The sequence below is a fragment of the Phyllostomus discolor genome, chromosome 6, assembly GCF_004126475.2.
Source record: "Phyllostomus discolor isolate MPI-MPIP mPhyDis1 chromosome 6, mPhyDis1.pri.v3, whole genome shotgun sequence".
Taxonomy (NCBI): domain Eukaryota; kingdom Metazoa; phylum Chordata; class Mammalia; order Chiroptera; family Phyllostomidae; genus Phyllostomus; species Phyllostomus discolor.
The window spans coordinates 42,500,097-42,524,756 of record NC_040908.2 but is presented as its reverse complement, the minus strand read 5'-3'; the positions used below and the strand labels follow the sequence as shown (position 1 = coordinate 42,524,756).

Sequence of the window (24,660 nt, the reverse complement as noted above, 5' to 3'; positions counted from 1 at the left end):
AGGTGGCTGACAGGAACATTTCGCCAGTAAAATACCCTGCTTTCTACACATAACTTCAGCAAGGGAGTGGTTATTTTTCAGTCTGAAAATTGTTTCCGCTTACCAGAGGCTGAAGATAGATACCTCTTCGGTGGATAGAGCCAGAGCACCAGAGAACACCTATCCCGAGAGACCCCAGGCTTTTCTCACAAACTCTCCTCACAATACCTGTTTTGGGAAGGGTGAAGATACCTTAAGGAATAAGCAGGGGATGTGTGGGGCCCACTAACAGGAGGGATTTAGAGCGTGAAAGAAAGTGCCGAATGAAGACTCTCCTACAAGAACCACCACCTCCGACTCCTATTACTGTAGAAATTTCTACTGTGATAGGCGTTTACTTGGTTCCTATTCCTGTAGAGATTTCTGTTGTAATAAGCATTTACTTTTCTGATCAAAGTGGAAATAGCTTAAGTTACCTGTCAAGAGATGCTTACCTTTTATAGATTATTGAAATTCTCAAGGAAAGAGGATGTTGAAAGACAAAACGTTGGCAGTGTCCAGGGACTGGAAAAAGGCCCGCCCAGCGCCCGCCTTATCTGTAAGATTCAAAGCGCTAGTCAACGGGTGTATCTCAGATTTTACTCCTCATAATTCAACCTGTCTACATCAGGACAAGTGAGTTGTCATCACTCTCTAGGTGCCTTCAATAAGCCAAGTAATTCTAGAAAAGTTTGGACAAAACTAATCAGAGTGAGAATTTCTAAATGGCTCATTCTCTAAACGTTAATTTTTTTAGTGCCCCATATTCAAATGGAAATATTATTAAACAAGTAACAGAAAAGTCCAGTGATTCATTTGTCACACTAGAGAATGACAACCTTTGTTACTATATTTCTCACGTGAAATCCAAAAAGATTACACCCAAAGACCTATCAGCTATAAAATAATTTCCCCAAATAAAAGCACAGAGGTATCTGAAATCCAGATGCATACATTTTAATAATGGCATTTGGAGATGAAGAACTTAATGAGAACCTCCACATCTTTTGTGTACAGTAGAGAAATTATTCCAGCTCTAAATAAGCAGTATTTATCAATCAGCATTAACACCAAAATAAAATATCGCCAAAAAACTTTGGCCCCATACGGTTGCTCAGCCTGCAATAAAGTTAAAGGGCATTGAAGAGTCTTTAATTATACATGGTTTATTGTGAGAAGGAAGATCAGTTATTTTCTTTGCAGAAGATTAAGGGAGAGGAAGTGACTTTCAATTGCAAGAGCATTTAGTAATATCTAAGAATAACATCTTCATTTATGAGTGATTATGTATTGAGATAGAGTATCAAAGGATGTTGTACACATGCTGCCTCAAGAAATCTCCAAAAAGTAATTAGCTGTCTTCAATGGTTAAGTTTATGACCACCCAGATGCTGCCTGTTACAGAACACTACAAGCTGTATTCCCAAATATTCTAAACAGTGCCCTGTAAGTGAAATTTCTTTCTACAGTGGCTCAAATTTTAATCCTGAACGCTGAAGGATTTTGTAAAAGAACCTCCCACTCCCTCAGAATCACTAAAAACAGTCTCACTCAGCAGATCATGTGGGGTTAGGGAGGAAAGATCATGGCCATGGATCAGTTTCAAGTCTGCTTAGAAGGCAGTTGCCGATTTTTCTCTATATTTATACATTTAATACCTAAAAATCTCCCCCCCCCCTCTCTCTCCCTCTTTAATGCTATTTTTCAAAACACTACAGTGGAATTTCCCCTTAAGGTAAATGGTGCTGATATCTGTATCATAAGAAATGTGTAACATGGCTAGATAGATATACAGATTAAACCTTGAGAGAAACCCAGAGGTATCTAAAGGAGAATGAAGATGGGGGGCTGGGAAGGAGTATGTGTGCAGGTTTGAATTGGAATGGATTAAAAACTAAAAAGAAGCCTGAGAACCATTTTTTCACTGGTAGCATGTGCTATCATCCAAGGATGATATAAATTCTGCCTATACTTTTCCCATTCCTCCTTCCTACTTCCCCATAGAAACTTGAGAAAATTCAGTTTCATTTAACCAGTCCTGTGTCCTGGCATGTATAACAACCTTGACATATCATTTTCTTTTTTAAAATTATATTTTATTGTTTATGCCATTACAGTTGTCGCAGGTTCCCCCATGACCCCCCTGTACCCATCCCTCCTCACAGCCTCAAGCAATACCCATACCACTCTTCACTTTTATGGGTCACGTGTGTTAAGTTCTTTGGCCACTCCATTTTCTATACTGTGCTTAACCTACCCATGGCTATTCTGTAAATACCTATTCGTACTTGTTAATTCCTTCACCTCTCACCCATTCCCTCATACCCCCTTCCCATTTGGCAACCATCAAAATGCTCTCTGTATTCATGATTCTAGCTCTGTTCTTGTTTGCTTAGTTTTTTAGATTCAACTGTTTGATAGATATGTATTTATTGCCATTTTATTGTTCATAGTTTTTATCTTTTTCTTAAATAAGTCCCTTTAACATCTCATGTACTAATGGTTTGGTGATGATGAACTCCTTTAGTTTTTTCTTGTCTGGAAAGCTCTTTATCTGCCCTTTGATTCTAAATGATATTTTTGCTGGGTAGAGCACTCTTGGCTGTAGGTCCCTGTATTTCATGACTTTGAGTATTTCTTGCCAATCCCTTCTAGCCTGCAAAGTTTCTTTTGAGAAATCAGCTAACAGTGTTATGGGAATTTCCCCTGTAAGTAAATTCCCCTGCTTTCCTCTTGCTGCTTTAAAAATTCTCTCCTTACCTCTAACCTTTAGCATTTTAATTGTGATGTTTCTTGGAGTAGGCCTCTTTGCATCCATCTTGTTTGGGACTCTCTGTGTTTCCTGGACTTGCATGTCTATTTCCTTCACCAAATTAGTGAAGTTTTCTTCATTATTTTTTCAAATAGATTTAGAATTTCTTGCTCTTTCTCTTCTCTTTCTGGTAGCCCTATGATGCAAATGTTGGATTACTTCAAGTTGTCCCAGAAGGTGCTTACACTATCCTTGTTTTTTGATTTTTTTGTTTTTGGATTATTTTTTCTTATATTCTGATTCATTCTTTTTTTGCTTCCTTCTGTTGCAAATCATTAATTTGATTCTTGTCTTCATCCATTCTACTTGTGTTTCCCTGCAAATTGTTCCTTATTTTAACTAGTGTATCCTTCATTTCTGACTAGATCTTTTTTAAAATATATTTTATTAATTATGCTATTGCAGGTATCCCATTCCCCCCACTTTATTCCCCTCCACCCTGCACACACCCTCCCATCCACATTCCCCCCTTTAGTTCATGTCCACAGGTCACACATATAAGTTCTTTGGCTTCTACATTTCCTATACTATTCTTAACCTCCCCAGTCTATCTTCTACCTACAATTTATGCTACTTATTCTCTGTGCCTTTTCCCTCTCTCTTCCCACCCACTCCCCTGGTGATAACCCTCCATGTGATCTCCATTTCTGTGATTCTGTTCCTGTTCCAGTTATTTGCTTAGATTGTTTTTGGTTTTGTTTTTAGTTCAGTTGTTGATAGTTGTATATTTGTTGTCACTTTACTGTTCATATTTTTTATCTTCTTTTTCTTAGATAAGTTCCTCTAACATTTCATATAATAAGGTCCTGATGATGATGAACTCCTTTAACATGACCTTATCTGGGAAGTACTTTATCTGCCCTCCCATTCTAAATGAAAACCTTTCTGGATAGATTAATCTTGGATGTAGGTCCTTCCCTTTCATGACTTGGAATACTTCTTTCCAGCCCCTTCTTGACTGCAAGGTTTCTTTTGAGAAATCAGCTGACAGTCTTATAACTGTCTTATGAGCACTCCTTTGTAGGTAACTGTCTCCTTTTCTCTTGCTGCTTTTAAGATTCTCTCCTTATCTTTAATGTTGGCTACTATAATTATGATGTGCCTTGGTAAGTTTCTCCTTGGGTCCAGCTCCTTTGGGACTCTCTCAGCTTCCTGGACTTCCTGGAAGTCTATTTCCTTTGCCAGACTGGGGAAGTTCTACATTATTTGTTCAAATAAGTTTTCAGTTTCTTGCTGTTCCTCTTCTTCTTCTGGTACCCCTATGATTCATATGTTGCAATGTTTAAAGATGTCCTGGGGGTTCCTAAGCCTCTTCTAATGTTTTTGAATTCTTGTTTCTTCATTCTGTTCTGGTTGAATCTTTTTTCCTTCTGGTCCACACCATTGATTTGAGTTCTGGTTTCCTTCCCATCACTGTTGGTTCCCTGGAACCACTGTTGGTTAAAGGAAATAAATTTTCCTTTATTTCACTTTGCATTCAATTTTTCATCTAGTTTGTGACTATATTCAATAATTTCTGTGAGCATCCTGATTACCAGTGTTTTGAACTGTGCCTCTGATAGGTTGGCTATCTCTTCTTTGCTTAGTTGTATTTTTTCTGGAACTTTGATCTGTTCTTTCATTTGGGCCTTTTTTTTTTTTTTTTTTTTTTTTTTTGTCTCAGCACGCCTGTTATGTAGTAAGGGGCAGAGTCTTAGCTGTTCACCAGGGCAGGGCAACCCTGGTCTCTCGTTGTGAAGCTGATGTGGGGGAAGGGTTCAAGAGGAAACAAAGCCACTTGCTCCACTCTGTAGGTCTTTAGTCACTTCCCCTGATACCCACAATCAAATTGGGCCCTTCTGGTGCTGATTCCTGGGTGTGTGGGTTTGTGTACATTATAGGACCCTGTGGGTCTTTCCAATGAACTCTCCTGTGAGGCTGGGAGTTTCTCTGGCGGCTTCAACCCCCACAGGTATTTTCAATCAAAGTATGAGGCTTTATTTCCCCTTGCTCAAACTCTGAGTTGCGCAGTCTATCTCGCTCCACAGTTGTTCCTCCCGGTTTATCTGTACACAAATGTACACCACCTGCTCCACAATCCACTGCCTCACCGGGTCTGCCAGCTGCTGCCTTGCTGCAAGTCCTCTCTGCTTGGCTGCCCATCTTCGTTCCTCCTACCAGTCTGGATGAATGTTTCTTCTTTAACTCCTTGGTTGTTGGACTTTCATACAGTTCAATTTTCTGTCAGTTCTGGTTGTTTTTTGTTTTCAAATTGTTGTTGTCCCTTTGGTTTTGCAAGGAGGCAGAGTGTGTCTACCTGCACCTCCGTCTTGGCTGGAAGTCCCCTGACTGGATTTTTTTTATGTAGTTGAAGTCCTCACTGTTTCTTGAGCAACCTTGTAACCAGTGTTTTGAACTCTGTATCTGATAGACTGCTTATATCCACTTCGTTTAGTTCTGTCTTGGGACTTTTGATCTGTTCTTCCATTTGGGCCATGTTTCTTTGTCTCCTCATTTTGTCAGCCTCCCTGTGTTTGTTTCCATGTATTATATAGAGCTACTATGACTCCCTGTCTTGGTAGTGTGACCTACTGTAGTAGGTGTCCTGTAGGGACGGTTGGCACAGCCTCCCCTATCAACCAAGCTGGGTACTTGAGGTGTGTGTTTCATATGGGGTTACACTGTCTTCCTGTAGTTGAACCTTGATTGCTATTGGCAGTCAAATACAAGAACTGGCTGTGACCACTGACCACCAACCTCCACCCTCCCTGGAAGATCAGCTGTGCACAGGCAGGGTTGTGGTGCTCCAGTGTGGTCTGTAGCTATCTATCTACTGTTCTTTCATTTGGGCCATTTTTTGGCTCTGGGGTTTCCTGGCTGGTGCAGACCAAAGTCAGCCCCTACCTGTGTTTTTTCTGCAGCCACCCTGTCTGAACTATAAAACAATCTGAGATGGTTGCTATTTGTGCTGGGCTTGGAGATTCCCAAGTGAAGCCAAGCTGTGAACCTAGCTGGTTGTTGCTAGTGCCTGGCCTAGTAAGAGGTACAGGAGCTGGGGACTCACTGAGGCCAGCTGTTGCTTGTTTGAGAAAATTTTGGAAGTTGTGAAGCATGATTTACGACCAGCCATGCATATGGAAAAAGCAGCTTGGGTGGGCCCATAAGTCGGGTGGGATGGAGTCTCTGGGTATCTCCAGGGTGGGTCAAACAGTGTTAGCCAGGTTGATGCAGCCTCAGATATGGCACCCACCTGCCTGCTCTGTAGCTCTGAGCGGGGAGGGTTCAGAAAAGGGACCATGGCCTCTGCCTATCTTTCTGTCCCTTGGCTCTTGCCTGGACACCAGAATCTTTAGTTTCTCCCTGTATGTCACTGCTGCCTTTCAAGCTGCTACCCCAGTGTAGGAGCTCAGAGGGAGTGAGTCTGAGTAAGTCTGTGTATGGATTGTTTGAGAGGACCTGCTTGGGACTCCAGAAGTTTCTTCCACTGACTCAATCTCCACTGTTTTTTTTTTTTTTTTTTTTTGCAGCTGGAAGTTATGGGGACTTACCTTCCTGGAACGGGAACTCTGGGCTGGGGGGCCTGGTATGAGGCTGGGACTCCTCACTCCCGAGATACGCTTCCCTAATTTTTATCCACTACACATGGATGTGGGACCAGCCTGTTCTGCGGTTCTACTCCTCCTACTAGTCTAGGTGGATGTTTCTTTAATTCTATAGTTATCAGACTTCCATTCAACTCAATCTGACTGTTCTGCATGATGGTTGTTCTATAATTCAGTTGTGATTTGGTGTGGTTGTGTGAGGAAGTGTGGTGTGTTTACCTATTCCTCCATCTTGACTGAAAGTAGCTCATTTTCTTTTTCTTTACATAGGAACATTTTATCAACAATGAGACAATAGATATTGCTGTATTTCTAAGCACCTTTTTTTGTGCCTTTCTAGACTTAGTGTTTGGCACAGTGTCTGGTACATAGCAAACACTTGGTAAGTGTATACTGAATGACAAGTTTATTGCCACTAAATCTTTTTAACTTGCAGCGTTATATCCGTTACTCCTTGAGAGCTATAAACAAAATTTTTAAAAATTATATTTAAAGGTATTTGTTTCAGTTATTTCTACTTAGCATGTGAACTTGGACCAAAGTATAAAAATAGTAGTAGCAAATGCAACATTCTGATAACTTCAGAGTAAGCTTTGCTAACTACCCACCATAGTCATTATCCAAAAAGAGGTGGTTTAGAAATTGCTAAAATATGAAATAAATGTACATATCAGCAATGTGTGTGGGTTTGGGGGATATTTTTCTTGTTTATCCTATTCCCATTCCCTACGCACTTTATTTTAAAAAAATAAAACAGTGCAGTTTTGGAAAACATGTCAGAGACTTAAAAATTTCAATGTCATGCCCAAAATGTTTAGCCAAGAGGCCAGGTAACAATTATACACTAGACTATTGCCCACACTCAATATTGGCTTCCACCCTTATCCATCTTAAATCCTAGGCCACCCACATGAAAGAGGAAAAAGAGGGTTACTATTAATTAGAAATTGCCAATTACTGACTAGATTTAACAATAGGGCATTTTACTTGAGTTAAAAGGTAACCAAACAGGGTTAACTGGAAAAAGATATTGAATAATATCTGTGAGATGGACTATTAATGAATGAGTAGTCTAAAAAAATTAATCTTGTTTCCCAATACTTGAGGAAGAGAAGGACTTCATTCTTTCCGGTTGCCAGCACCCTGTTAATCAGGAAGTTTGCTGAAACAGGTTATGAATTTGAATTATGACATATCCTTCCATTTTTTCATACTATAATTTTAAATTACATTGGAAGGTTATATAACTTTTATATCACAAGAGTAGCATTTATTTCAAATAACTAAGCTGCTTTAAAAAAATCAGGGTTATCTCACATTACAGATAATCATCTAAAGAGTTGAAAAACCAATCTTTTAAGTAGTTTCAAAAGTCTCCAGGCTCTCAAGAATGCATTTTAACTAAAGCATGCACTGTCTTGTTCACATTTATCAATAATTCTCCAGGTTCTCCTCTAAAAGTTGCTTAGAAGACCGGTCCTTTCTATGTTGTCTACTGTTTCTCCTGTTCTGCATGTTGCATAGAGGAGAGTTGATGAAGATTGGTGATGCCCCTAAAAATTGTACCTCACTCATGTGCCAAATTGCATCTCAAAATCCCCCTTGATTATAAAGACAGAGGAGTTATTTCATTTAATGAGTAGACCCAGGAATAAACCATAAGGAAACACCCTGTGTTTTCTCGGGGTTTTTAATAAACATAGATCACTATGTAATCATAATTTGAAAATACAAAAAAAAAAAAGAAATAACACATCTCTTACTAAACTCCTAAGATAGAATAAACATTCTTTTTCTGTAGCAATGTATAAAAAGATGATGAGGTTACTTCTTCTTAGTGACTTTGAAATCCTCATAGAAAAGAGCTATGAAATAGAAAAGCACTCAGTTTAATTCTGTTCTTTTCCCCTTCTTTCAATCATGTTAAAGATGCCCTTTTGTGCATTCCATCAAATGTCTTTTGACGGTTTTCGAAACATCTCTGCCTCTGATCTAGGTCATTAAATTTCCTGTTAGTGCCACCACTGGGAAGGAAAGGATAAAGAACTTCTGTTTCCTAACTTGGGGAATTTATTTCGAGCATGTCACACCTACCACTCTAACTAAATATTAAAGAGAAGATCCTCAGGATTATTATTTGGATAGGGCCTAAATAATTGGGTAATTATATATCATTAAATGTACAATATAATTAGGGAATAAAAAGTAACAGTATTCTTCCCTATCTAGAATGAAAAGGAGGATGTCATATTTAGAAAAAACACCACAGGAACAAGTGTGGTATATTAATGTTAAGTTCTGGTACCATTTTTAACTGACTTTTTAAAATTTTTTCAATAAGGATGTACATCTTTTTTAAAAAATCTAACTACTACCAAAGTGGCCATAATGAATAACAGTGCTATCCTGCCTTACTTCTCTTTACTCTAACCCTGCAACCCAGAGGCAACTCTTTTTTCTTCTGACAGTTATCTCAGTTATATATAATCAGTACATAATTATACCTGATAATTATTTCTAAATGTTTATATTGCTATTTCTTTGGTTTCTGGATTTTAAGCATTACACGTTTTAACTTCCTATTATAATAGATATGGGCTCTGCTCACTTATGCACCCAGCCTTCTTTTTTCCATTGTATTAGTTTCCTAAACTTTGTAGAGCTATATTTCACAACCTTTTCCTCATCATGTCACACAGAGAAAATGATTATTTTTGTATGGCATCTGGGGTAACCTAGAAGGAATTTGTGGGTATATTAGACATGGTGAAAAATTAATTGCTTTAAAAATATACATAAAATTATGAAAATAAAAATAAGTGCAAAGTAATAGGGGAAATAGCAAATATTGAATATACATGAAACTCTTGAGATAAAATTTTTTCAACTTTTTGAATGTTTGAACTTCCTTGCATAAAGTTTTTAAATCAGGTTTTATGTTTGAAATAGCTTCTCATAGTTTCTAATTAAGACTTTCAAATGAAAGCTACACTGTAGTTGACTGAATAATGGCCCTCAAAGATATTCACTTCTTAAACCCTGATATCTGTGAATGTTACTCTATATGATAACAGGAACTTCAAAAATGTGACTAAATTAAGGATTTTAAGATGGAGAGATTATTCTGAATAGGTCCTAAATGTAATAACAAGTATCCTTATAAAATGTAGACAAGAGAGACATCTGAAGACAGAGAAGAAAAAAGCAATGTGATGATGGAAGCAGGTGGACAAAAGGCGGTGTAATTTGAACTAAGGAATAAAGACAGCCTCCAGAAACTGGTACAGGCAAGGAAATTTTTTTCCTCTAGAGCCTCCAGAGGTAATGTGGCCCTTGTAACACCTTGATTTCAGCCCAGAGAAACTCACTTCAGACTGTGGGCTTCCAAAACTGGAAGAGAATAAATATGTGTTGTTATGAACCATTCTGTGGTAATTTGTATCTTCAGCCAAAGGAAAAAAATACATTCACCATTCATGAGAGACATTGCACAAATGGTGATAAAAAATTTTAAACCATTTCATTTGCAACCATTCAAAATGTATTCTGAAGTTTCTTCAGAATAATCCCCACAAAATATGTACCTGTGTATAAGGTTTTTAAAAAAAATTTATTGGTGTATTTTTCTCTTTCAGGTACTCATAACAATATTGGTTTCTAGGGAGGCAGAAAAGTATATTGGAAAAAGCAGGCTTTGGAAAATAGCGGGAGGGGGGTGGGAGGAGGGACGAGAGGGGTGGTCATTTGTTTTGTTTTACTTTTGCCACTTAGGACCTGAAAACCTTGGATAAATTACTTGGTTAACTCTATGAGCCTTACTTAGTTTTCTCATCTAAAGATAATAACAACTAGTTACTTGCCTTGCCTCTTACAGGATTATCATAAAGATCATCTCACTCAGTGTTGGCACAGAGTCTGACTAATAATGATTTCCTGTGTTGCCTTGCCATAACATTAATCTCAAGTTATTATTACTTGATCATTATTACTTACTAAATATCCGTTTTCCCCCTCTATAGACTGTAAGCTCTTTGAGGGAAAGGACATCTATCTTGTACCACAGAGCATATCAGTGTAGTTGGCACATAATTAGCACACAAAAGAAGTTTGTTGAATGAATTATCAAGTGAGATATTTGTGATGTACTTTAAAAGCTCTAAAGTGCTGCCCTGGTCAGGTGGCTCAGTTGGTTGGAATGTCGTACCATACATCCAAAGGTTATGGGCTTGATTCCCAGTTGAGGCACATACCTAGGTTGCAGATTCAACCCCTGATTGGGGTACATACAGGAGGCAACCAATCAAAGTTTCTCTCTCACATTGATGTCCCTCTCTCAGTCTCTTTCAAATCAAGAAACATACCTTTAGGTGAGGATTAAAGATAGATGGAGAGAGAGAGAGAGAGAGAGAGAGAGAGAGGGAGAGAGATGTTGTAGAGTGCTATGTTGGTGTATATTAGTGTATATTAGGGTTTTCCCATTATTTCTTTAGGAAACAAATGTTTTAGACAGCAAATGTTTTAGACACTCAACTTAGAAATATAGTTCTAGGAACACTGAATAAAGGAGGCATTTCAAAATGAGTTCTATGTGATAAATTTTTTGCAAAGATGGCTATAATTCTTCCAATCCCTGTGGTGTGCCTTTTTGTAATAGGACCTAGTCACTCCTCCCATTAAGAGGTAGAGTTTGTTTTACCTATTGCCCTGGTGACTTTCTTTAACCAATAAAATGAAGCAGAAGTGATGTGTGATATCTAAGCCTTAGCCTCAAGAAAGTTTTCAGCTTTTAGTCTTCCTCTTTGGAATGCTTCCCTGAGACTACCATATGAAGAAAGTCCATTCTAATCTACTGGAAAATGATAGGCCACATGAAGTACAAACAAGTTTTTCCAGTTGAGGCCCCCTAGGCCAACCATCACTAACTGCCAGACATTCTTTGGAGTCTACCTTAAGCTCTCTAGCTCTAGTCAGACTGCCTAATGAAGCAAACTGGCCACATGAGTGACTCAGGTAAGACCAGCAGAAGAATTGCCCAGCTGAGCCATATCTATATATATTGTTAGAAAGTCTAAGATAACTGATAGACCTATACACATAGTGTCAAAGAAAAATCAAACCACACTGACTTTTTGTTTAGCCCCAGAATTGCCCTTAATCTTTGCACACTGGGACTGTTTTTTCAGCCCATTCATTTCTTACCTCTAAACTCTATTCTCCAAACCCTTAAGAGGAAGATATTTCCTTTGTAAACATTCCTTGTAAACATTCAATGCCTCTGAACTTACATATCTGCTTTTCAGCTAGAGCCTTTCGTATTCTTTAAGTGGAAAAAGATAAGTTTTGATTTTAAAATATATTTTTAAACACAATTTGAAATTAATGCTTTGAAGTTGCACTATGTATAAAAGGATATTTCTTGCAGTGCTAATAGTAAAAAATGAAGATACAACTTAAGTGCACCAACAGGGCAGTAGCTGAATTATGATAAATACATTTGGAATCAATATAAAAGGAGAAGGATATTAGTCATTCACAGATGACAGTAGTATGTATACTGATTGACATGAAAAGGTATTCCTTATATCCTAAATGGGGCTAAATTGGGTGATAGATACATATGTAGATAGATAGATAGATTCAGTTCTTAAAAACTTAAAAAATTTTGTTTGTCTGTTAGTTATTTAAGACTGGATAAAATTATACCAAAATGTTAATGATTGTCTCTGGGTGGTGAGATAGTGGGTGAATTTTATTTCCCTCTTTTTGATTATTTTTATGTAATACTACTATGAACAGGTATTATTAGTGTAATAAATATAAAAATATAGACCCACCAAACAACAAAGAATACCCATATGCCAGCATCAGTTTTAATCAACCCAGTTCCTTATTTATCAATGTAGAAAATCAAGAATAACCAGATACTTGAGGAAAACCAACTGCACCAAAGAGAGGGACAATAAAGTTGAAAACTTTATGAAGGACATGAAGATTAATTCAGAGAATTAGAGATCCTATGTATACAAAACAAGAACAAGCTATATAAAAATGACAATCAGTACATGAAGGAATGATTGGTAATTAAAAATATGATTCCCAAAATTAAAAAATTTGACAGAAGGGATGAAAAGTAAAGTTCAAGAAATTCCTGAAACATACAGCAGAGACAAAAAGAAAATATGAGAGAAAAGTTATGATGTGGTGTATCAATCCAGGAATTTCAGTATCTACATATGTCCATTTTATTAAACTGTTGAAACTAGTTGCCCCACAAACATTAAACTTTTAAATGCTTCCTTCAATCGTGACCTGTCAAATTGCCCTCTTCTGCCTCTCAATAACACCTTGAGCAGATCCCATAGTTTTATGGTTACTTTTGGCTTTTAAGACTCAGGTAATTCAGTTGAAAATCCCAATTTCAAATCCCATTTAAATTTCATCTTCCCTTCCCCATCTCATTTTGGCTCAGGATTTACCTGTGGCTCCAGGGGCCTGCAATAAAAAGGGAAACATGGTTTGCTTTTCACTCCTCTTCCTTCTCATTATAGCTCCTCAGGAGTTGGGAGTACTGGAAGGAAAAATGGGGAAGAGTGATAAATATCTCTTTAGTTCACTGGGTCTGCAATTACAGTTCTTTAGTTGTTATTGCTTTACTTCTATGGCAGAGATGCAAATGTTATTTTTCTAATGTAGAGCTCATGTGATTAGTGGGGACCAGGAGGAGGGTCCTTGTAAGGCCTTCCAGCTATACAGTTTGCATAGATCCCTGACCTAGGAGAGCTAATGCAAACTTGATATCTTTCACATTACCTCAGCTCTTACAACTGGCAATGCCTGCACACCCTTGGTATGAGAATCACCTAACCCAGAGACTGCTGCTCTCTTAAATGACACACTAGGAAAGTGACTTAAGACTTGCTATCTTCCAAGGAGTCATTGGCTAATGAGAAATTGCTACTTCCTCACCAAACTAGATAGTCTGAGTACAAACTTCTCTGCTTCCTGCTTTCTACCCTGCCATCTCTTTCATTTTGCCTTTCCCCACTTAAAGTGGTAAGGCAGATCAACAAGTAGGCTCCGTAAAAAATATCCAACATTGAGGTTGATGTTGGTCTTGTAAGAAGTGATTTTCAGTCTTCATACTTCATCTTTTGGGAGGTAGGAAACACACTGCCCTACTCCCTGTGGAAAAAGTGCTGCACTCTGGTCTACAGCAATGCCAAAGATTTCTTTTTTTCACTATTCTTTTTTATCTCCTACTCATAGACACTGGGGTTAGCTAGGGAAGAGGGATTGATATACTGGTTAGAAATAGCAAAGATCCCAACTGTTGAGGCTTTCTCTTTAAAGTGAAAGATACTTAATACTTTTTTGTACTCAGTTTGACATATCACCAACTCTAGGGCAATGGAATAAATACCATTCAAACCCTTTGATGTGTCAAAAAGAGGTTCTGGGAAACAGAGAACAGAAAATTCAAGGGGTAGAAATAATTATATAGTAAAAGAAAATTTAAAGAAAAACAAATATTCAGTTGAAAGTATTCATGAAAAACTAAACTTGATAACTTAAACCACTTTCTTTTTTATATTCTTATGAATTTCAGAGCACAACTTCTTTCATTTATTCAGTCAATAAATATTTATTGAACACCTATCATGAACCAGACCCTGGTAGGTTATAGGTTTGTAATAGTGAACTTCACAGAGAAGTTCCTAACCTAAGTGGGAGTGACAGCTCATAAACAAGTAAATAAAATAATAATTAGTTAAATAACTGCAGATCAAATGAAAAGCTATGAAGGAAATAGAGTGCTGTGATCCAGAATAACAGGCAGCATTAATTTTGTAAGGTGGTCAAGGAAATGCTTTTGAGAAGTGGCATTTAAAGTACTGCCTGTGGGAACTAAAATCCAACCTATACTGTGCTCTCCAGAATGGTACCTAAAAGCTAAAAACTGAAGGATAAAAAGGAGTCAGCCATATAAGGACCTGTGGGCAAAGTATGCCAGATAGAATAGCAAGTACAGAGGCACTGAGGTTGAAAAGGACATTGTGTATTTTAAGAGATGACAGGAGGCTGGCATGAGGAAATAGTGTGTGGAGAAAGGCAAGAGGCAAGAAGTTATTTTGGAGAAGAAGGAAGAAATCGAACATGCAGGGCTGGCTGCATATGTTTTGGATTTTATCTTACATGCAGTAAAAAGCAATCTGGTCATTTAGAGCAGGGAACTGACATGATATGATTTACATTTTAAAGAATATAGAGACATATTTTGAAGGTGGAAATAACAGGTATTGGTGATAGACTAAGTGAAGAGGGAGGAGTCATGAGAAATGAATGAAAGAAGAGTGAAGGAGGAAAAATTAATCATAGGGCCATTTATGGATCTGCTGAGGCATATCCAGATTTAGAGAGAACCATTTTGTTTATGTTAGGTTTGAAATGCCTGGGAGACATATAAGAGAGATGACAAGTAGATATATAAAGATGTGAATATGGAGCTCAGAAAGGACGTCTAGCCTACCAATATAAAGTTAGGAATTATCAGGAAATAGTTTTAAAAGTATGAGAATGGGTAAGATCATACAAGGAGAAGGCATAGAGAATAGAAAAGAGGATAGAGGAATTTCAACCTTTACAGGTCTCATAGAAAAAGAAAAACAGTAGATGGTGAAGAAGCAAGAGTAGCCAATTTACAAAAGCCAGGATGGTGTGTAGTATAGAGCCCAAAGAGCAGTGTCAGAAAAGCCCAATTATTAGAGTTTAGTTAAAATGAGGACAGAAAAGAGTCAGCCAAATAGAGTTTGTCAGTTACATTTACAAGAGTGATAGGGATATTGAAGTAGACTGAAGTTTCCCATTTACCTTATCAGCAGCATTGATTATTAGAGGACAGTAGAACAATACCTTCAAAGGTCAGAGAGAAAATTATTCTGAACCTAGAATTCTATAGACAGACAAAACATTCATGAATGAGGACCACTTAGGGACTTTTTCACTTTTTTGACCTCTTATGCACTTTTACAAACAAAACAAAACAAAAACAAAACATTGCTTTCAGAAATGTTCTATAGGAATAAAAAGAGAACTCAAGAAAGAAACGTGAAAACCCAGGAATGGGATCTCTTCTAGTAGTACAATAAAAACGTGTTTCAACACAAAAATTTAGGCCTTCAAGGTGATCAATAGTATTAGAACAGGAAGTTAGAAAGATCTCAGTAGAACATCTTTAATAAAAAAGTAGAGGAGTGCTGGTCTACCAGGTGGTCATTAAAGTAGTCTTGGCAGAAGGGCTTGATGAAGAGGAGCAGCTGGTGAGAAGGACTAGCAAGCCAACATTCAAGGCATGAAGAATGCTGTTCTCAAGAATGACAAAGAGGAGAAAGCAACTCACTGATGGTTAGAAGCAGAAATAGAACAGAAATACAGAGAGGAACTAGAACAATTGAAGCTGAGTAAAAGAGATTCTACTGCTGTTAATATTTCAAACCTCAACCCCCTAAGGTACCAAGAGTACAGAAGAGGTCAAACCAAAAAAAAAAAAAAAACCAGAAACAAACAAACAAAAAACCCCCCAAGGAAAAAAAAATGGCATTGGAGAAGGAGCAGAAAGAAAGAAGATAGCACAAGATATGAAATTGAGAACTTACCTCAATTTCATATGGAGCTATACATGTGGAAAATGAAAAACTTGCTCAAATATTGGCAGCTAGACAGTTGGAAACTAAACAGATACCATCTAATGGCCACTATATATATAGAGCCATTGAAGATCAACTGAAAGAACAAGAATGCCCTCTAACTGTAGCTGCCTTAAGAAATCACACTGCCAAATATATGCAAAGCCATGAGGAAGACTTTCTGCCATTTTTAACAAACCCTAATTACAGGAGATATGTAGAGTCCAAAACAGTTTGAAAAGTATTATGATAATATAAATGCAGCTCCATAGGGAGGTCAGCTTGAGCAAAGAGCCCTGTCTCATATTTTACAAACACCAATAGAAATAATACAGGCAGATTCTCCTCCTATTGTAGTTGGTGAAAAATATCCCAAAAACCTATTAATACTTGTATAGATGACACATGAATATATACCATTCTATTACGTGGTTGGTGAATAGAGCTATTGAAAATTGTAGCTAGTTTACAAAATGTTGCACGATTTTGTTTTAGTATAGTGTGCTGATAGGACTATTCATACCAAGTGTTGGATTGTTCTCAGTGTTAATGAAAAATACAACTCCCTTAAGTCAGTTTTATGGCAAAGCTGCTAACAGGTTTTTAAAAAATGTGTCAGAGATAAACTTTAACCAGTATCTTGTTGGTGGTATTTAAAAAATACTTTTAAGTCCATTGTGGAGAACAACATTTATAGACCAAGATGCAACACTATTTGCTTATATTTTTATTAATATAAGATCCTGAATATTCTTTTTTTATTTTAATCATTGTTCAAATACAGTTTTCTCCTTTTTACTCCCAATCCAGTCCCCCCTCCCACCCCTCTCCACTTCCCTCCCATTACCACCCTCCCCTTAGTTTTTGTCCATGTGTCCTTTAAGTTTGTTCCTGTGAACCCTTCCCACTGTCCCCTTAAATTCCCTCTACTCTCTTCTGTGGGCACGGTCAGCCTGGCCTCTATTTCAGTGTCTTTGGTTATATTTTGCTTGTTTCTTTGTTTTGTTATTTAGGTTCCTGTTAAAGGTGAGATCATATGGTATTTGTCTTTCACCGCCTGGCTTGTTTGGCTAAGCATAATGTTTTCCAGCTCCATCCACACTGTTGCAAAGGGTAGGAGCTCCTTTCTTTCTGCTGCATAGAATTCCATTGTGTAAATGTACCATAGTTTTTTGATCCATTCATTTACTAATGGGCATCTTGGTTGCTTCCAGCATCTAGCTATTGTAAATTGTGCTGCTATTAACATTGGGATGCAAAGGTTCTTTTGTATTGGTGTTTTAGTGTTCTTAGGATATCGTCCCAGCAGTGGAATTGCAGGGTCAAAAGGCAGATCCATTTTTAGTTTTCTGAGGAAGTTCCACACTGCTTTCCATAGTGGTTATACCAGTCTGCAGTCCCACCAGCAGTGCACTAGGGTCCCCTTTTCTCCACAACCTCTCCAACACTTGTTGTTTGTTGCTTTGTTTATGATGGCCATTCTGACTGGTGTGAAGTGGTATCTCATTGTGGTTTTAATTTGCATCTCTCTGATAGCTAGCGATATTGAACATTGTTTCATGTGTCTTTGGATTTTCTGTATGTCCTCCTTGGAGAAGTGTCTATTCAAGTCCTTTGCCCACTTTTTAATTGGATTCCTTGTCTTCTTAGAGTGCAGTCTTGTAAGTTCTTTATATATTTTGGAGATTAAACCGTTGTCTGAGGTATCATTGGCAAATATGTTTTCCCATACAGTCGGTTCTCTTTTTATTTTGATACTGTTTTCTTTAGCTGTGCAAAAGCTTTTTATTTTGATGAGGTCCCATTTGTTTATTCTTTCCTTTATGTCCCTTGCTCTAGGGGACATGTCAGTAAAAAAGTTTCTTCGTGAAATATCTGAGATTTTCCTACCTACGTTCTCCTCTAGGACTTTAATGGTGTCACGTTTTATATTTAAGTCTTTTATCCACCTTGAATTTATTTTTGTATATGGTGTAAGTTGGTGCTCAAGTTTCATTTTTTTGCACGTGGCTGTCCAGTTCTCCCAACACCATTTGTTGAAGAGGCTATTTTTACTCCATTTTATGTTGCTGCCTCCTTTGTCAAATATTAATTGACCATAGAGACTTGGGTTTATTTCTGGGCTCTCTGTTCTGTTCCATTGATCTATGTGCCTGTTTTTATGCCAATACCAGGCTATTTTGATTACAGTGGCCTTGTAGTATAGTTTAGTGTCAGGTATTGTGATCCCTCCTACTTTACTCTTCTTTCTCAAAATTGCAGCAGCTATTCGGGGTCGTTTATAATTCCATATAAATTTTTGAAGTGTTTGTTCTATGTCTGTGAAATATGCCATTGGTACTTTAATAGGAATTGCATTGAATGTGTAAATTGCTTTGGGTAGAATGGACATTTTGATGATATTAATTCTTCCAATCCATAAACACAATATATGTTTCCATTTGTTTGTGTCTTCCTTGATTTCTTTCTTCAGTGTTGTGTAGTTTTCTGAATACAGGTCTTTTACCTCTTTGGTTAGGTTTATTCCTAGATATTTTATTTTTCTTTTTGCTATTTCAAATGGGATTTTTTCCTTGATTTCTGCTTCTGCTGTTTCATTGTTGGTGTACAGAAATGCCTTTGATTTCTGGATATTGACTTTGTATCCTGCTGTTTTGCCAAATTCATTTATTAGGTCAAGCAGTTTTTTGGTAGAGTCTATAGGATTTTCTATTGGATTTTCTATGTATACTATCATGTCATCTGCAAACAGTGACAGTTTTGTTTCCTCCTTTCCAATTTGGATGCCTTTTATTTCTTTTTCTTGTCTGATTGCTGTGGCTAAAACTTCCAGTACTATATTGAATAGAAGTGGTGTAAGTGGACAGCCTTGTCTTGTTCCTGATCTTAGTGGAAAAGATTTTAATTTTTGCCCATTGAATATGATGTTGGCTGTAGGTCTCTCATATATGGCCTTTATTATGTTGAGGAATGCTCCCTCTATTCCCACTTTGCCCAGTGTTTTTATCATGAATGGGTGCTGTACCTTATCAAATGCTTTTTCTGCATCAATTGATATGATCATGTGGTTTTTGTCTTTGCTTTTGTTTATGTGATGTATTACATTTACTGACTTGTGAATATTGAACCATCCTTGCATCCCTGGAATGAATCCCACTTGGTCATGGTGTATGATCTTTTTAATGTATTGTTGGATGCAGTTTGCCAGTATTTTGTTGAGGATTTTAGCGTCAATGTTCATCAGTGATATTGGCCTGAAGTTTTCTTTCTTTGTTGTGTCTTTATCTGGTTTTGGAATTAGGATGATGTTGGTCGGATCCTGAATATTCTATTAAAATAAAAAATGTTTTGCTAAAAGCTTTCAGTACCATTTCAATGTAATTTTTCTTGAAGAAATGAAATGACTCATTCCTTGTGTCATTGCAGTAATGTGGGGATGGTGATAGCAAATTTAATTATTGCTTGTAAATAAATTTGATTACAGTAACTTTGGTATTGATGGGATTAGTGTTGCAAAGATTTTTAATAGCCCCATCAAAGTGTATCTGAGAAGCTGGCTTTAATTATTAAGAATTTGAAAATATTTTTTCTGATAGGAATCAGTTAAGTTTTAAGAAATGAGACAAATTCAAAGGTAAATAAGTATTCCCTATCAGACTTATACCTCTAAAGAATTTAAAAAGACCTAACAGATTAGTGTCTAAATCATTTGTTATTATTTGTTGTTTCTTAAACTTCACAATGGAATTAGTATCATCATTTCTTGATTATTTTCATAACTACAAATTTTCATATACTCTGTTGTACTTTTTCTTTCACTATTCAGCTGCTTTTTTCTTTCTTTTTTTTTTTTTTTGCACTTTTTCCCACTAAGAGGCAGTTTCTTATTCTTGAACTTGTACAAGTTGAAGGAGTAGCAATGAAAAAGCATCCAAGGCCAAATTTACTTCAAATTCTTCCTCTTTTCCAATTTGTCTTACAAGATATTTCTCTGCTCACTTCATTCTGGGATTAAAAGAAGGCTGCTTTTACTTGTCATTTTGTTAGTCTTACTAATGTCAGCTTTTCTTAGCTTAAGTATTTGAGAATGTTTGTATTATATATATGGACCAGGTTGAAAACCACTCTTTGGGAGTCAACATTGTATGGTAGAAATTAGTATACAATACTTTTTGGTGTGAATGATTTATCTAGCTTAGATTTCAGGTTGCACATTACAGTACTCCATCTAAGAAGATAGTACTCATATATACAAGCATGTCTGATAATTTGATATGTGGGGAAATGTTATGAAAATGAGAACTTTTTATTGGATCTATTTTTCCCCAATTAGAAATAACTAGTAACAGCATGGAGTTTATAGTATTTGAATTCTGCTTTGTGAATGCAACTAATTTTTGCAATTAAATATCAGGTTTCTATTCTTAAAAGTGATTTGTCTCTCACTTTCTTAGCAAGTGATATGGGAAGCTGGTCAACCAGAGCAACTGAGTACTACATGAAGGTATTCAATTTCAAGCCCAAAACTATTCTGCTTGTCAGACAAAATATATTTTGAAGGCTGTCTCTTTTGTAATCTGTGCTCTGAGTTTTCTTGGGGATCTGAAATTTGTAAAATAATGAAATTATAAAATATTAAACATCTTGGCTTTGTTTTGAAGCAATCTGTTACTTTAAAAGTAAAAGATAAGCATTAAGACATAATAAAACAAGATACCATGACATCTGTTTTATTTATTTATATTTTTAATCCTTACCCAAGGACACTTTTTAAAATTCCTTTTAGAGAAAGAGAAGAGGAAAGAGAGAGAAACATCAACGTGAGAGAGGAACATCGATTGGTTGCCTCCCTGACGAACCCAGGGATCAAAATCACCTGGACCAGGACTGAACCCACCATCTGGGTATGTTCCCTGACCAGGAATGGAACCTATGACCTTTTGGTTATAGGACGACACTCCAACAAATTGAGCCACACTAGCCATGGCACATTCTAGTTATTATAAATTTTACCTATATTTAAAGTATTTGAAAATACCTTATTGATAGCTATTTTTTCTAATGAGTGGCATTTTCTTGATTATAGTTTTATTTTTTGTTTTTATTCTTTTTAACTTTTAAATGGTTATCATGGTTATGAACAACATTTGTATGTTTACCAAAAAAGAATAAAATATAAGTTAAATAAAAAAAGAAAAAGTAGATTCACTATAGGAAATAGCATGATTAAAAACCTAATAATCACAATATTCTTAACCCTAATAATTTTAATATTAATATATGGTTCTCCTGCCATCAACACCAAAGAAAGACAATTGGAATCTTTAGTAAAGGCAAAAATTTGTATTAGTCATAGTTCAATAACGAACCAAACTAAAATGTGGTATTATAAGCAATCAATGGGCATATACGAGAATTCATTTGACATTGACACCTAGAACATTCTCCTTCAATACATGTGTGTTTAGTAACATGGCTTACATTTTCCTTTTCATAAGTCTATTCACACTACCTGATTCAGCAGTGAACAGGATTTACAAAATTCTGATACTGATTGGAAAACTTCACTTTTCAAAAGAAATTTATAGAAAAATGCAGAAAACAACTATATTAATCTTATATAACAGAGAAGATAAAAATAAAGGTTTAAGTATAGTACAGTTTTGCGGCAGTCAAAAATTAAATTTGGATTTTCAACAACAGGGAGTCAGCATCCTTAACCCCTGTGTTGTTCAAGGGTCAACTTTATTCTTTAAAACAATATAGTAACAAATAGAACTTGATGTAATATAATAAAGAGGAAATTAGGGGAAGAAAAATGGAGAGTCATGTGATAGAGCTAAATTCTTATTGTTCATTTTCAAAATGTGGAGTCAATTTCAAAAAGTGAGGAGTTGAACCAAAATAGTGGCTTGCATGTGTGTAGTTTTTATTTATTTTTAATTATATTTTATTGATTATGCTATTACAGTTGTCCCAGTTTTCTTTCTTTTCTCCCTTCCACCCAGCACCCCCCACTCCCTCAGGCAATCCCACACCATTGTTCATGTGCGTGGGTCATATGTATAAGTTTTTTGGCTACTCTATTTCCTATACTGTACTTTCCATCCCCATGGCTATTCTGTAACTACCTATTTGTACTTCTTAATCCCCTCACCTCTTTACCCATGCCCCACACCCCACTCCCATCTGGCAACCATCAAAACACTCTCCATATCCATGATTCTGTCTCTATCCTTCTTGTTTGCTTAGTTTGTTTTTTAGGTTCAGTTGTTGATAGATATGTATCAACATATTTATTGCCATTTTATTGTTCATAGTTTTGACCTCCTTTTTCTTAAACAAGTCCCTTTAACATTTCATGTAATAATGGTTTGGTGATGATGAACTCCTTCAGGTTTTTCTTGTGTGGGACACTCTTTGTCTGCCCTTTGATTCTAAATGATATTTTTGCTGGGTAGAGCACTCTTGGCTGTAGGTGCCTACATTTTATGACTTTGAGTATTTCTTGCCAATCCCTTCTAGCCTGCAAAGTTTCTTTTGAGAAATCAGCTGACAGTCTTGTGGAAATTTCCCCTGTAGGGTAACTACCTGCTTTCCTCTTGCTGCTTTAAAGATTCTCTCTTTACCTCTAACCTTTAGTATTTTAATTGTGATGTTTCTTGGAGTAGGCCTCTTTGCATCCATCTTGTTTGGGACTCTCTGTGTTTCCTGGACTTGCATGTCTATTTCCTTCACCAAATTAGGGAAGTTTCCTTTCATTATTTTATCAAACAGATTTCTAATTTTTTTTCTTTCTCTTCTCTTTCTGGCACCCCTATGATGTTAATATTGGGCCACTTCAAGTTGTCCCAGAGGCTGCTTATACTATCCTTGTTTTGGGGGATTGTTTTTTTTCTTCTTATTGTTCTGATTGGTTGTTTTTTTGCTTTCTTTTATTCCAAATCATTGATTTGAGTCCAGGTTTTCTTCCCTTCACTGTTGGTTCCCTGTGTATTTTTTTTTTATTTCATTTTGTATAGCCTTCACTTCTTCCCTTATTTTGCAGCCATACTCAATCATTTCTGTGAGCATCCTGATTACCAATATTTTGAACTCTGAATTTGATAGGTTGGCTATCTCCTCATCACTTAGTTCTATTTTTGGAGTTTTTTTTTTTTTTTAAAGATTTCATTTATTTATTTTTAGGGAAGGAAGGAATGGAGAGAGAGAGAGAGAGAGAGAGAGAGAGAGAGAGAGAGAGAGAAACATCAATGTGCGGTTGCTGGGGGTTATGGCCTGCAACCCAGGCATGTACCCTGGCTGGGAATCGAACCTGGGACACTTTGGTTCCCAGCCCGCACTCAATCCACTGAGCTATGCCAGCCAGGGCTTTATTTTTGGAGTTTTGATCTGTTCTTTCATTTGGGCCACATTTCTTTGTCTCAGTGCACCTGTTATGTTGTGAGGGGCAGAGCCATAGGTATTCTCCAGGGTGGGGAAACCCACTTCACCACATCATGGTGCTATATGTGGGGGAGGGGTCATAGAGGGAATAATGCCACTTGCTCAGCTCTTGCCCCACTCTCAGTTACTTCCCCCAGTTCCCACTAGAAACTGGTGTCCTTCTAGTTGCTGCCCTAGTGCTGATTCCTGGGTTGAGGGAGTTGAGTCCATTTAGGACCCTGTTGGCCCCCCAACAGACTCTCCTGAGAAACTGGCAGTTTATTTCGTCACTGCAATCCCTACCTCTGCTTTATATAGCCAGAGGTTCTGATGCCAACTGCCTCACTCACCCCATCCATCAGCCATCACCTTGGTGTGCATCCTTTCTGCCCCAGCTACCTGTTTCTGCCCCTCCTACTAGTCTGGATGAATGTTTCTTCTTTAACTCTGGTTGTTGGACTTCCATACAGCTTGCTTTTCTGGCATTTCTGGTCGTTTTTTGTTCTTAAATTGGTCATTATCCTTCTTTTGGTTGTGCAAGGAGGTGAAGCATAACTACTTACACCTCCATTTTGGCCAGAAGTTCCTCTAGTCCTGCTGCCAAACAGAAGATAACTTTAATCTTTTTTAAATATATTTCATTCATTATGCTATTACAGTAGTCCCATTTTCCCCCTTCACTCCCCTCCACCCTGCCCACTCCTCCCACCCACATTCCCCCCCTAGTTCATGTCCATGTGTCATAAGTTCTTTAGCTGCTACATTTCCCATACTATTCTTGCCCTCCCCCTGTCTATTTTCTATCTACCATCTATGCTACTTATTCTCTGTACCTTTTCCCCTTCTCTCCTCCTCCCACTTCCCTGTTGCTAACCCTCCATGTGATCTCCATTTCTGTGGTTCCACTCCTGTTCTATTTGTTTGCTTAGTTTGCTTTTGTTTTAGGTATGGTTGTTACTAACTGTGAGTTTGATGTCTTTTTTTACTGTTCATATTTTTTATCTTCTTTTTCTTAGATAAGTCCCTTTAACATTTCATATAATAAGGGCTTGGTGATTATGAACTCCTTTAACTTGGCCTTATCTGAGAAGCACTTTATCTGCCCTTCTATTCTAAATGAAAGCTTTGCTGGATAGAGCAA

General features: G+C 37.1%; 1 pseudogene; it reads left to right on the top strand.

The window, feature by feature from the left end:
• Window positions 1-508: 508 nt before the first annotated feature.
• On the top strand, window positions 509-16,559 carry LOC114498692 (annotated as a pseudogene).
• The last annotated feature ends 8,101 nt before the right edge of the window (window positions 16,560-24,660 follow it).